Here is a 13,274-nt window from a genome sequence, read left to right on the forward strand (position 1 = left end):
TGGCTGGCAGCCCGTGGGGCACGGAGGAGGATGCAGCTGTCCCAGTAGATGTTGTTGTTGTCATACCGGTTGACTGCGTGTCCTCCTCCTCCAGGGCCACCAGCCACCGATATTCGGCGACAGTGGCATCCAGCCTCCGTTGCCGGGCCATTCGAGCCTGCTCCCTCCGTGATGGTTTAGTTGATTTGGAAGGAGCAACTATATGAAGAAAGAAAGACATAGTCTGTAACCAATGCTCCTTAAGATTAATAGCACAAAGTGATTGAGCACAAAGTTGTGTCACACAGTACAAGTAGCAAATTGAAAGCACAGTACATAACTATTGAGGACAGTATCTATCTAACCTCCCACTTCTTCATCCTTGCTCTAACATTAGTGGGAGTTTAAGGAACTAATTCTACGAGCACTATGGACTTCCATTACAGTCGACTATGACAGTCCACCAGTCTTATTCTTCTTCTTCTCTCTTGTTTAGGAAAATTGGTACGTTATCTTATGCAAGCCGGCATAATGCCAGCGCAGTGAACTTGCACCCGAGAAAAACAGACGCACACCATGATGAGTGAGACAGACTTGCGTTACTGTACCGGTCCAGTACATGCAGCTGGTGAAGCTCTTCCTTTTCTATTACGGGTGGCACTAAGAATACTCTGTTACAAGGGCTACAGCTTAATTAATTTAGCTTTCACCCTACAGTGCAAATGAGTACTAGAAAAGGAAAATGAAGAAGCTAAATAATTTGATTATCTATCACTTCACATGGGATGTATTTGATGACATATGGGATGACTTTAGGTGCTTTGCTTATTATTGAGTGAACAGTGATACACCCACACATGAATGACGTACTACTACTAAACTAAAGTTATTAAGAGAGGTAGGGAGTGTCCACCGTAAGAACCGGATATATGCTGTGCTTGCAGGTGCAATACAAACTACTGCTACTGTTCATGGTAGTATTTGGACAAAATTACAACTTCTTTTCCTTGCCTTTCCTACACTGGAACGGACGTGCGGGTGCGGTGTTACATGCTCTTCAAGGTAACACTTAGTTCATCCAGTGATAGTCTACTCTCTCTAGATACACATATGCTATCTAAGAGTCAGATAATACCATGATTCAGGCATCCATCCATTCAAAGTATATGCACACATACAGTTTCTGTTTCACCCACCTAGGCTGTTCTCCTTAAACCCATCCTTGCTTCATCATTCACCCAGCCATGCACCATACCATTTTCTTTCCTTCCCAGCCACCTCGGGGACCAAGCAAACACATATCATTCTTCTTTGCCAGCCATCATTAAATTTCTCGTCCTTCCACACTTACTTACACCCTTCTTTCGCTTTTCGTTCATCCCATCCATCAAGTTCATCTCAGATCTTATTGGGATTCTTCTCACCAAAAACTTCACAGCTAAGTCGAAGTACATTTAGAGGAGGCTACTACCTGGTTGATTTATAATACACCCGTGCAGAAAGCACACTATGCAGTCTTCAATCTCAATAAGTAAGGAATATATAGCTTACCTTTTCCCGCCACCACCGTGTGAACCCTCACAGGAACGTCCGGCACTTGCACCGCGTCCTCCCCAGAGTCCTCGTCCAACACCACCACCTCCACGCTGGCCCCGCCACCAGATGTTCCACCTACAAAGTACATTTAAGAATGTTAGAATACACCACTCACTACTATATAATATTTGGTCTAGGAGGAATAAAGAAATGTGAAAAAAAGTAAATAAAATGTAATAATTTATTGCATTATTTCGTGTCCATAGTTCTGTTTGTGCAGATTTGTCCCTGCAACAGTAGTAGAATGGATTGTCCTAGTATCCAAACCAAAAGTAAAGTAGTATCTTATTCTTTATTGGTGGTCATTCACCTTTTTATTGTTGGCAATTGTAAAAGCATAAACATTTCGAAGACTTGAAAATACATTATGGATAATCCCAGAGGACTGCACTCAGTGCATAGAGCTATTGCTGACTAGAATTGGAGTCCAATGGAATTGCCAAATGTGCAATCTTAGTTAGCTACACAGACAGACTAATAAGAATAATCTAGTAATACCATAGGGAGTCAAAGTCGAGGCAGGATAAGAATTTAGATCCAGTCTACAAGAAGATCAAAGACGATTTAGAAAAAATCGAATGAGGAACGCTAGGAAAAAATAGGTACTCTATATTAAAATTAAAACTTACTGGGGCCAGCAAAGGAGCCCTCGCCTGCCCGATCCTGGCCTGCCTCCTGAACAGCACCCTCCTCCTCCTCCTGTGTCCTCTTGCCCCTGGGGGGAGCTGATGTACAACATGAAAGAAAGAAAGACCAGAAAACATGGATGATATTTGTCAACCAAATCAAACATTTCAAAATAACAATACAAAATATTTTGGCGAAATAGCAAATAGATAGACAACTATTCCACGGGATATATTGACCGATCTCATGTGGTATACTAGGTTATTAGTATTGCTTGATTTGCGGAACGTTGACTTTGAAAGTTCCTATGTAACTCACTAAACAGACTACTAAAAAGGTTTACCTTGGCCTGGCAGGCAGCAGTCCGCAGCACGCGAAGTGACAGACAAAGTCCATCGTGCTTGCAGATCAGTGAATACTCAAACTAGAAATCCACCGACCACCACCACTATTTCTTCTTATAGCCATGTGTCTAAAGGAAGGACTGGACTTGAGTCTGTAGGGGCTGATTTTGAAGCCCCTTGCGGCTCTTTTGCTCCATTGTTGCGTGACTTTTGTGACACAGCGGCAGAACAAAAGAGGTGCCATGGTGCGGCGTATATTAACAAAGTGACGCATATGGGAGATGCATCACGTTGTAAAGCCCTGCGCCATCAGGGGGCGTTCCGGCGCAAGGGAGGGCGTTCCTGCGCAGGAACGAATCCTAAAAGTGGCTGAGGGAAATCTACAAGATGTCAATCAGTCACTTTTAGGACAATGATGCGTGACTCAAACCCTGCGCCTGCTTGAAGCCGACATACGGCTTGATGCAGCATTGGGGAGATAGGGCACCCCAGAGCATTGCTGGAGCTGCGCCATCGTTGGCACGCAACTCCAGCAATGCGCCGCCTTTACGGCACAGATGCGTAAGGCTTCAGTGACGTTTTGGGCCCATGGGTGGTGGTGGCATGGCGCACAATTACTGGCGCATCCCTGCTACTTTGCAGGGATGCGCCGGTAATTGAAAATATGACCCTTAGTGTCTAGCATTACGCAGTTCTTTACACTACACTCATACATAATTTCTCAGGCCAATGAAATGAACACAAAATACAAAACAAATAAGCATAGTAGCAAGGCTACTGAGAAGGAGAGCAGTGCACCTGAAATGCATAGAAGATTTTGAAATATAATTTACCTACAATGTAATCTGCAGCATTATTGCTCTTGGTAAAAAACAAACATTTGCAAATAACAGAGCCGGATAAAACAGAGTAGTGATGAAATAGCTAGAAATAGCTACTACTACTCACCAAGCCCGGGGATCTCTACGCCAAGCACGTCCAGCAACTCGCGTTCCCCGTCCATGACATCCGTCCAGCGGTGGGTGGCCTGGTTATAAGTGCGCCGGACCCCAGAGAGTTTAAATATGGCCCGGCACACCTTCTCCCACCGCTTCCGGCGCTCCCGGATGCCGTAGCCGGTTGCGATCTTGCCGCCTCCCATGATGGTCTTGGGGAGGCGGCGCTGGACGTGAAATAATAGTGCGGCCACCTCCTCCGCACTAAAAATCTCCCGAGCTATCACTGTCTCCTCCCTCAAACACCCGCACGGGAGCCGGGCACGGGGTGCGGGACCCTTCCCCTTTGCGGGCTTCTTCCCGGCTCTCTCTGCTTGTGGGGTCTCACTCTCTTTAATGTAAACATCCTGGATGGCAATCCAAACCAATGCGAAAAAGTTCATCAGCGAGCGTAACTGGGTCGAAGAAGTTATCATCGTCCCATAAAATGGTCCAGGGCAACGTTAAAACAATGTTGTTTTCAGACGCGCCATATGACCGCAACCACCCAATGGTGCGTCTGTATAACACTAAGCTGTCTTAAATGCTAGCACTGGATCTTCTCCCTTTTTCTTTTGTCAAAGGGGTTGGTTTTCTCGAATTAGTGGCAGCGCTCTGCCCTAAATGGAAGGTTCCTAGCCGGTACTATTTTGCCCGAGTTGCGGTTCCAGCACTACATGAAGATGTGCTGGAGGTGATTGGGGCAGCTTTGCAGAAGAGTGCTGTTCACACTATACATCTCACAACAGACATGTGGACCAGTGGCGCAGGCACTGATTACATGTGCATCACTGCACACTGGGTCTCTTTTTCAGGGGTTAAAGCAAAGCTAAACGCAGGTGCTGACCTGGACCAAGTTTTTAAAGCTGCTCGGAAACATGCAACACTAGCCATGTTTGGCTTGGAGATACGTCATACAGCAGAAAATATTTTGAATGAGTTTAACACAAAGGTCTTTCACTGGCTGTCCCAAAAAAACGCGGCATTGGTTATGTTTCCACGGATAATGGCGCCAATATAGTTAAGGCCATGGAACTGGGTGACTATTTCAGAGTGCCGTGTTTGGCGCACTGTATAAACCTGGTTGTTAAAAATTCTTGGAGAAAGAAAGTCCAGCATGCCAGTTAGTGGTCACCTGCCGAAAAATGTGCAACCATTTCAGCCATTCTTTTAAGGCCCGGAAGCATCTGAGGAGCCTGCTACATGTACGTCGAATGCCAGTGAAAGCACTCATCCAGGAGGTGCCAACACGTTGGAACTCAACCTTCTACATGCTTGAGCGTCTGTATGAGCTGTTTACGGTACTCGATCAGTATTTCTTAACAATGGGTACAGCTGTGAAGGAGGACCTGAGGTTAAATGCGGCGCAATGGGAGCTAGTTAAAAGCCTGACAGACATGCTTCGTCCTTTTGAGTTCTTCACGCGTGCAGTCAGCAGGGAGGACTGTAATTTGGGAAAAGCTATCCCATTGTTGCGCATGCTGGAGCACAAACTGAAGGCGGTGTCTTCAAAGTTTCAAAACGATGAAGAAAAGCAAGACGCTTTTCTTTTGGCGGAGAAATTATTAGAGCGTCTACGTGGCGATGAACGTCTTCAAAAGATCCACTCAGAACAGCATTACATTTGTGCTACTATTCTGCATCCACGCGACAAAAAGGCGCTGGCAGGCTCTGCATTATTTCCTTTTAGTGATGAAGATGCTACAAAGTACAAACGTTGGGTAGCCTGGTCAGCCATCAGGTTTGAAAAAGAACGGAAGCAAATTAAAGGAAAAGGCAGTACATCAGCATCAGCAGGCCATCCCCAGTCAGAAGACTCCACTTCTGCACCTGTGGCTGTGGCACAAGTGACCTCTCAGCCGTTAAAGACACCGGCAACCGCATCATCTGCACCAGACACAATAGAAATATCGGGTGATGAAGACGATTGGCTAGCAGAGATTGGTTATGGTTCTGAAAAGGTCCGAGCGAAAATTCAGCAAAGTGGAGGAAACGTGGAGAACTTTGAGTCGATGGTGCAGGACTATCTGAATGACTCAACAGAGGTCTATGTTAATGCTGACCCATTGGCGTATTGGCATGGGAAAAAAAAATTGTGGCCAGAGATCTCCCGCCTGGCTATACATTACTTGTCTTGCCCACTCGCAAGTGTGTCTTCTGAACGTGTTTTCAGTGCTGCTGGTGGTATTGTAACTTGCAAACGGACCCGATTCTCGCCCAAAAATGTGGAGATATTGACAATGATCAAGATGAATGAGCACCTCATACCACCAGATTTCAAAGTACCAGATCGCACGACGCAAGAAGACGAGGAGGACAGCAACTTAGATGAGGGAATTTCTTCTGCGTTAGGTGACACTGACCTATTCCTGCCTGATCATTTCGCAGAGTATCAGGACGAACTCTTCTTCCCTGACACCGAGGCCTGAAAATGAGCCAATGAATTCAGACATTTTCTTTTTCGTACTTATTGACTTTTATTCTTGTGTTTCTGTCTTTCTTTGTTTTGCACAAGTTAATATAATTAAAACTTTAATCACCTGTACTTTTGCTTTTTGGCTGTTTGGGGGTCTTCTTCTTCTACTTGTTTTCGCCTGGGTTGACGGCTCTGGGGCCATTGCTGGGAAGGTCTAATACCGGATAAAACTGCTTTTAACAACATCCATGATGAAAAAGGTTTTCATTTTCTGACATTTTGCTCAATGTAGCGTTTTCGGGGGCCTGTTTGGGGGCCTTCCTGGTGTTTGTGGGTGGGTTTCGGGGCCTGGGAGCACTACTGGGTATGGATAGTTTAGATAGCAAGAGGTTTGAAGGAAATCCATGGAGGCAGAGGGGAGTTAGGGCCTAGCTGCAGAGCGCGCGCGGAGTGATTTGGCAAATTTTCAGAAAAGTGACTAAGTCCACATTTTTGTACTTTTGCTTTGTGGCTGTTTGGGGGTCTTCTACTTGTTTTCGCCTGGGTTGACGGCTATGGGGCCATTGCTGGGAAGGTCTAATACCGGATAAAACTGCTTTTAATAACATCCATGATGAAAAAGGTTTTGGTACTTTTTGAAACTTAGGGTTCGTTAGGGTTAGCCCTAGCAGCAGGATTGCATGTGTTTAGGGGTGTTCTTGGTTTTTGCAACTGAGTTCTGGGGTTTTAGAGCACTCGTGGGAATGTGTAATTTTTGTTGCAAGCGACTTGAAGAAAATCCATGGTGGGAAAGGGGGGATCACTTACTCTGTGAGAGGCACTTAGTGTTGAAAAGATTTAGCCATTTACACTTAAAGGAAGAAAATGACACAGACTTAAGTTTTAGGGAAACAAACTTACTGTTAAACCACCACCCACCAGATTCAAAAGCAGTAGTATGGTGGGAAAGGGGGGATTTGGCACAGTTAAAGAAAGCCTTTGCCACTATTCTTAACTTAGGGCTCGTTAGGCCGGGTTTCAGTCTGTGCAATGGGGAAAAAAGGATGGAGTCAGGCTTCACATTAGCGAGCCGCAATTCAGCATCCGCCAGGCAGGCAGTGGACAGGGTGTCTTCTGGTCACCAACATTGCTGGACGCAGCGTCAGCTGGAATGGAGGAGTGCTGCTAATAAGAGGAATTGTTTGCTGCATGCAACTTACTTACCAAATTCAACAGGACAACTACAACAACATACAGATACAGTATCCATTGTTTTCTTCTCTGAGTGTGACTGCATTTCTTTGATCTCTCTCTGCTTCTAAATTGATCCCTACAGCCATTCTATAGGTTTTACTTCGTCTAATTTTTAAACCTCATTTAATGTAAGAAGTGTTTCTCTGAGTGCAGAGATAGGCAAGTGAAAACGCTGCAGCCCTGTACTGTCGCATTCTAGTACTACTTACTTTTCAGTAACAATGCATGCAGTAGGGCATGCACTTCATTTATGTCACTTAAAAGATTTATAGTTAGCTTTTTGTACCCAAAGATTTCTTTATCTTCAATTCTTGTTTATCAATGCTGAGCTTTTTTTTTTCTCATTCCCATCCATTTTCCAAACCCTAACCGTCTCCCCCCGGGCTGTGTGGTTTTGCTTGATGTGTGACTAAATGACATCAATAATTCCACACACTTGCTGGGGAGGATAAGGTCATAGCAACAGGCTGGTGAAGGAATCCGAGGATATATTCTAGACTTACTCAGCTAGCTTCAGTACTATTTCTTGTAGTAGTAGCCAATGTCAAAGAAATTCAACACAAGTACTAGTTATACTTTCTACTTTACCTTTTGTTAGGCTCTGTGTGGCACTGTTCTAGTGAACTGTCACCTCCTCTATTCTCTATCGTACCGTTGTAATGCTATAGTAAGGACAAACCAGGTTTCATTTTCTTTTTTTCCATATGCATGCAACTGCCACTGTGTCACACCACTAGTACCACCGCAATGAGGACATTTCATCCGCCCAGGATTGCCAACCTTAATCGCCATTTCCTGTGGAGCCAGCCCTGGGACTAGCCCTACTTTCAAACACAAATTACAGGTAAGATAAGCGTTTGGTGGGAGGTAGTATAATGGAGTATTAGGAATAGACGAGAGATTGACGGTAGTACTACTAAAGTCCTAGGACTCCTCAGGAAAACAAACTTACTGTTAAACCCCCACCCACCAGACACAAAAGCAGTAAAAAACAGGTATGGTCAGATAAAGTTTCAAAAAGTATATTGTAGTAGCCCTAACAAAATAATCTCCCGCAAGACCCTCCCTAACCCCAACGATTGTCCTTCAAAAGTCCCACAACCCAACTCCCAATTCCCACCCCCCAAAAGTCTCTAAAAAAGGGGCAAGGGACACTACTACACTACGGGAGGGTGCTGTTGATTTTAGCAGCCAGGGCATCATACTCCTTGCGGAGGGTGGCATGGTCGAAGGGAAGGCCCTCCACCAAGTTCTTGTAGCTAAGGACCTCCTTCTCCAGGTAGGACACTCTGAGTCCTAAGCGGCGCTGGCGTGCCTTGCAACTCCTGGGGGGGGGGCAGCTGGTGTCTTTGCTGCTCGGCGGTGGCGGTTGGCTTTGGTAGCCCAGCTCCGTACCGCTGGAGCACTGCGCTGGCTGGCAGCCCGTGGGGCACGGAGGAGGATGCAGCTGTCCCAGTAGATGTTGTTGTTGTCGTACCGGTTGACTGCGTGTCCTCCTCCTCCAGGGCCACCAGCCGCCGCTATTCGACGACAGTGGCATCCAGCCTCCGTTGCCGGGCCATTCGAGCCTGCTCCCTCCGTGATGGTCTAGTTGATTTGGAAGGAGCAACTATATGAAGAAAGAAAGACATAGTCTGTAACCAATGCTCCTTAAGATTAATAGCACAAAGTGATTGAGCACAAAGTTGTGTCACACAGTACAAGTAGCAAATTGAAAGCACAGTACATAACTATTGAGGACAGTATCTATCTAACCTCCCACTTCTTCATCCTTGCTCTAACATTAGTGGGAGTTTAAGGAACTAATTCTACGAGCACTATGGACTTCCCTTACAGTCGACTATGACAGTCCACCAGTCTTCTTCTTCTTCTTCTCTCTTGTTTAGGAAAATTGGTACGTTATCTTATGCAAGCCGGCATAATGCCAGCGCAGTGAACTTGCACCCGAGAAAAACAGACGCACACCATGATGAGTGAGACAGACTTGCGTTACTGTACCGGTCCAGTACATGCAGCTGGTGAAGCTCTTCCTTTTCTATTACGGGTGGCACTAAGAATACTCTGTTACAAGGGCTACTGCTTAATTAATTTAGCTTTCACCCTACAGTGCAAATGAGTACTAGAAAAGGAAAATGAAGAAGCTAAATAATTTGATTATCTATCACTTCACATGGGATGTATTTGATGACATATGGGATGACTTTAGGTGCTTTGCTTATTATTGAGTGAACAGTGATACACCCACACATGAATGACGTACTACTACTAAACTAAAGTTATTAAGAGAGGTAGGGAGTGTCCACCGTAAGAACCGGATATATGCTGTGCTTGCAGTTGCAATACAAACTACTGCTACTATTCATGGTAGTATTTGGACAAAATTAAAACTTCTTTTCCTTGCCTTTCCTACACTGGAACGGACGTGCGGGTGCGGTGTTACATGCTCTTCAAGGTAACACTTAGTTCATCCAGTGACCGTCTACTCTCTCTAGATACACATATGCTATCTAAGAGTCAGATAATACCATGATCCAGGCATCCATCCATTCAAATTATATGCACACATACAGTTTCTGTTTCACCCACCTAGGCTGTTCTCCTTCCACCCATCCTTGCTTCATCATTCACCCAGCCATGCACCATACCATTTTCTTTCCTTCCCAGCCACCTCGGGGACCAAGAAACACATATCATTCTTCTTTGCCAGCCATCATTAAATTTCTCGTCCTTCCACACTTACTTACACCCTTCTTTCGCTTTTCGTTCATCCCATCCATCAAGTTCATCTCAGATCTTATTGGGATTCTTCTCGCCAAAAACTTCACAGCTAAGTCGAAGTACATTTAGAGGAGGCTACTACCTGGTTGATTTATAATACACCCATGCAGAAAGCACACTATGCAGTCTTCAATCTCAATAAGTAAGGAATATATAGCTTACCTTTTTCCGCCACCACCGTGTGAACCCTCACAGGAACGTCCGGCACTTGCACCGCCTCCTCCCCAGAGTCCTCGTCCAACACCACCACCTCCGCGCTGGCCCCGCCACCAGATGTTCCACCTACAAAGTACATTTAAGAATGTTAGAATACACCACTCACTACTATATAATATTTGGTCTAGGAGGAATAAAGAAATGTGAAAAAAAGTAAATACAATGTAATAATTTATTGCATTATGTCGTGTCCATAGTTCTGTTTGTGCAGATTTGTCCCTGCAACAGTTGTAGAATGGATTGTCCTAGTATCCAAACCAAAAGTAAAGTAGTATCTTATTCTTTATTGGTGGTCATTCACCTTTTTATTGTTGGCAATTGTAAAAGCATAAACATTTCGAAGACTTGAAAATACATTATGGACAATCCCAGAGGACTGCACTCAGTGCATAGAGCTATTGCTGACTAGAATGGGAGTCCAATGGAATTGCCAAATGTGCAATCTTAGTTAGCTACACAGACAGACTAATAAGAATAATCTAGTAATACCACAGGGAGTCATAGTCGAGGCAGGATAAGAATTTAGATCCAGTCTACAAGAAGATCAAAGACGATTTAGAAAAAATCGAATGAGGAACGCTAGGAAAAAATAGGTACTCTATATTAAAATTAAAACTTACTGGGGCCAGCAAAGGAGCCCTCGCCTGCCCGATCCTGGCCTGCCTCCTGAACAGCACCCTCCTCCTCCTCCTGTGTCCTCTTGCCCCTGGGGGGAGCTGATGTAAAACATGAAAGAAAGAAAGACCAGAAAACATGGATGATATTTGTCAACCAAATCAAACATTTCAAAATAACAATACAAAATATTTTGGCGAAATAGCAAATAGATAGACAACTATTCCACGGGATATATTGACCGATCTCATGTGGTATACTACGTTATTAGTATTGCTTGATTTGCGGACCGTTGACTTTGAAAGTTCCTATGTAACTCACTAAACAGACTACTAAAAAGGTTTACCTTGGCCTGGCAGGCAGCAGTCCGCAGCACGCGAAGTGACAGACAAAGTCCATCGTGCTTGCAGATCAGTGAATACTCAAACTATAAATCCACCGACCACCACCACTATTTCTTCTTATAGCCATGTGTCTAAAGGAAGGACTGGACTTGAGTCTGTAGGGGCTGATTTTGAAGCCCCTTGCGGCTCTTTTGCTCCATTGTTGCGTGACTTTTGTGACGCAGCGGCAGAACAAAAGAGGCGCCATGGTGCGGCGTATATTAACAAAGTGACGCATATGGGAGATGCATCACGTTGTAAAGCCCTGCGCCATCAGGGGGCGTTCCGGCGCAAGGGAGGGCGTTCCTGCGCAGGAACGAATCCTAAAAGTGGCTGAGGGAAATCTACAAGATGTCAATCAGTCACTTTTAGGACAATGATGCGTGACTCAAACCCTGCGCCTGCTTGAAGCCGACGTACGGCTTGATGCAGCATTGGGGAGATAGGGCACCCCAGAGCATTGCTGGAGCTGTGCCATCGTTGGCACGCAACTCCAGCAATGCGCCGCCTTTACGGCACAGATGCGTAAGGCTTCTGTGACGTTTTGGGCCCATGGGTGGTGGTGGCATGGTGCACAATTACTGGCGCATCCCTGCTACTTTGCAGGGATGCGCCGGTAATTGAAAATATGACCCTTAGTGTCTAGCATTACGCAGTTCTTTACACTACACTCATACATAATTTCTCAGGCCAATGAAATGAACACAAAATACAAAACAAATAAGCATAGTAGCAAGGCTACTGAGAAGGAGAGCAGTGCACCTGAAATGCATAGAAGATTTTGAAATATAATTTACCTACAATGTAATCTGCAGCATTATTGCTCTTGGTAAAAAACAAACATTTGCAAATAACAGAGCCGGATAAAACAGAGTAGTGATGAAATAGCTAGAAATAGCTACTACTACTCACCAAGCCCGGGAATCTCTACGCCAAGCACGTCCAGCAAGTCGCGTTCCCCGTCCATGACATCCGTCCAGCGGTGGGTGGCCTGGTTATAAGTGCGCCGGACCCCAGAGAGTTTAAACATGGCCCGGCACACCTCTCCCACCGCTTCCAGCGCTTCTGGATGCCGTAGCCGGTTGCGATCTTGCCGCCTCCCATGATGGTCTTGGGGAGGCGGCGCTGGACGTGAAATATTAGTGCGGCCACCTCCTCCGCACTAAAAATCTCCCGAGCTATCACTGTCTCCCCCCTCAAACGCCCGCACAGGAGCCGGGCACGGGGTGCGGGACCCTTCCCCTATGCGGGCTTCTTCCCGGCTCCCTTTGCCATGGTCTGGGCAGAAAGGAAGCAAAATAAGAAAGAAGAAATAGAACAGGGAAGAAGAAAAGAAAAGCGTTTAAAAAAGTAGTTCAAAATTAACAAAAAGTAGCAGAAAACACAAAAATATACAGCTAAAAAAATAGAGGGATAGATAATAAGTAAAATAGATTAAAAAAAACTTCAAAAAAGCAAAGGATGGGAGAGATTAAGAAAGGATACAGAGAGCATGCCCAGAACCATAGCATTGAATGAGAAACAAGATGGCCGCGCCCGTACACGACCGCGTGGGTAAGTTCGCGCGAGATTTTCCTCGCGATCACGCGCGAAATTGTACTAGCGAGCCGCACACTTTGCGAGATTACACATAGCGGCCGGAAATGGAATTACGTCACGCAAACAAGATGGCCGCGCCCATGTACGACCGCTAGGGTAACTTCACAAACGTAGCGCTACAAGCGCCTTGCGAACACGCACAAAATCACGCGAACATACATGCCGCAAAAAAAACAAATCGTGTATTCGCACGAATTCGCGGCTTCCGAATTCGATCTCGCTCGGATTCGCGCCCCGCACATCGCTCGAAATTGCAGAAAAACGATTTTTGCAGAACTGAAAGCAATCAGCAGGTGCAAAAGTTCAATCTTAAAATTAGTAACCATTCACTCTAGTGCTTCCTGAGGGACCCCTCCAGAGTTCAGTTGCCTATTTGCAACTATTCTATGACCCTGCTCTGACCCAAACAGCAGGCTCATAGAATAGCTACAAATAGGCCATAAAGGTCCTGTGAAAAAAAATTGCACTGCAACAGAAAGCAAATTACAGATAAGGAAGGAAGCAGGTGCCAGCC

Source organism: Lissotriton helveticus, chromosome 7 (genome assembly GCF_964261635.1).
Source record: "Lissotriton helveticus chromosome 7, aLisHel1.1, whole genome shotgun sequence".
NCBI lineage: Eukaryota > Metazoa > Chordata > Amphibia > Caudata > Salamandridae > Lissotriton > Lissotriton helveticus.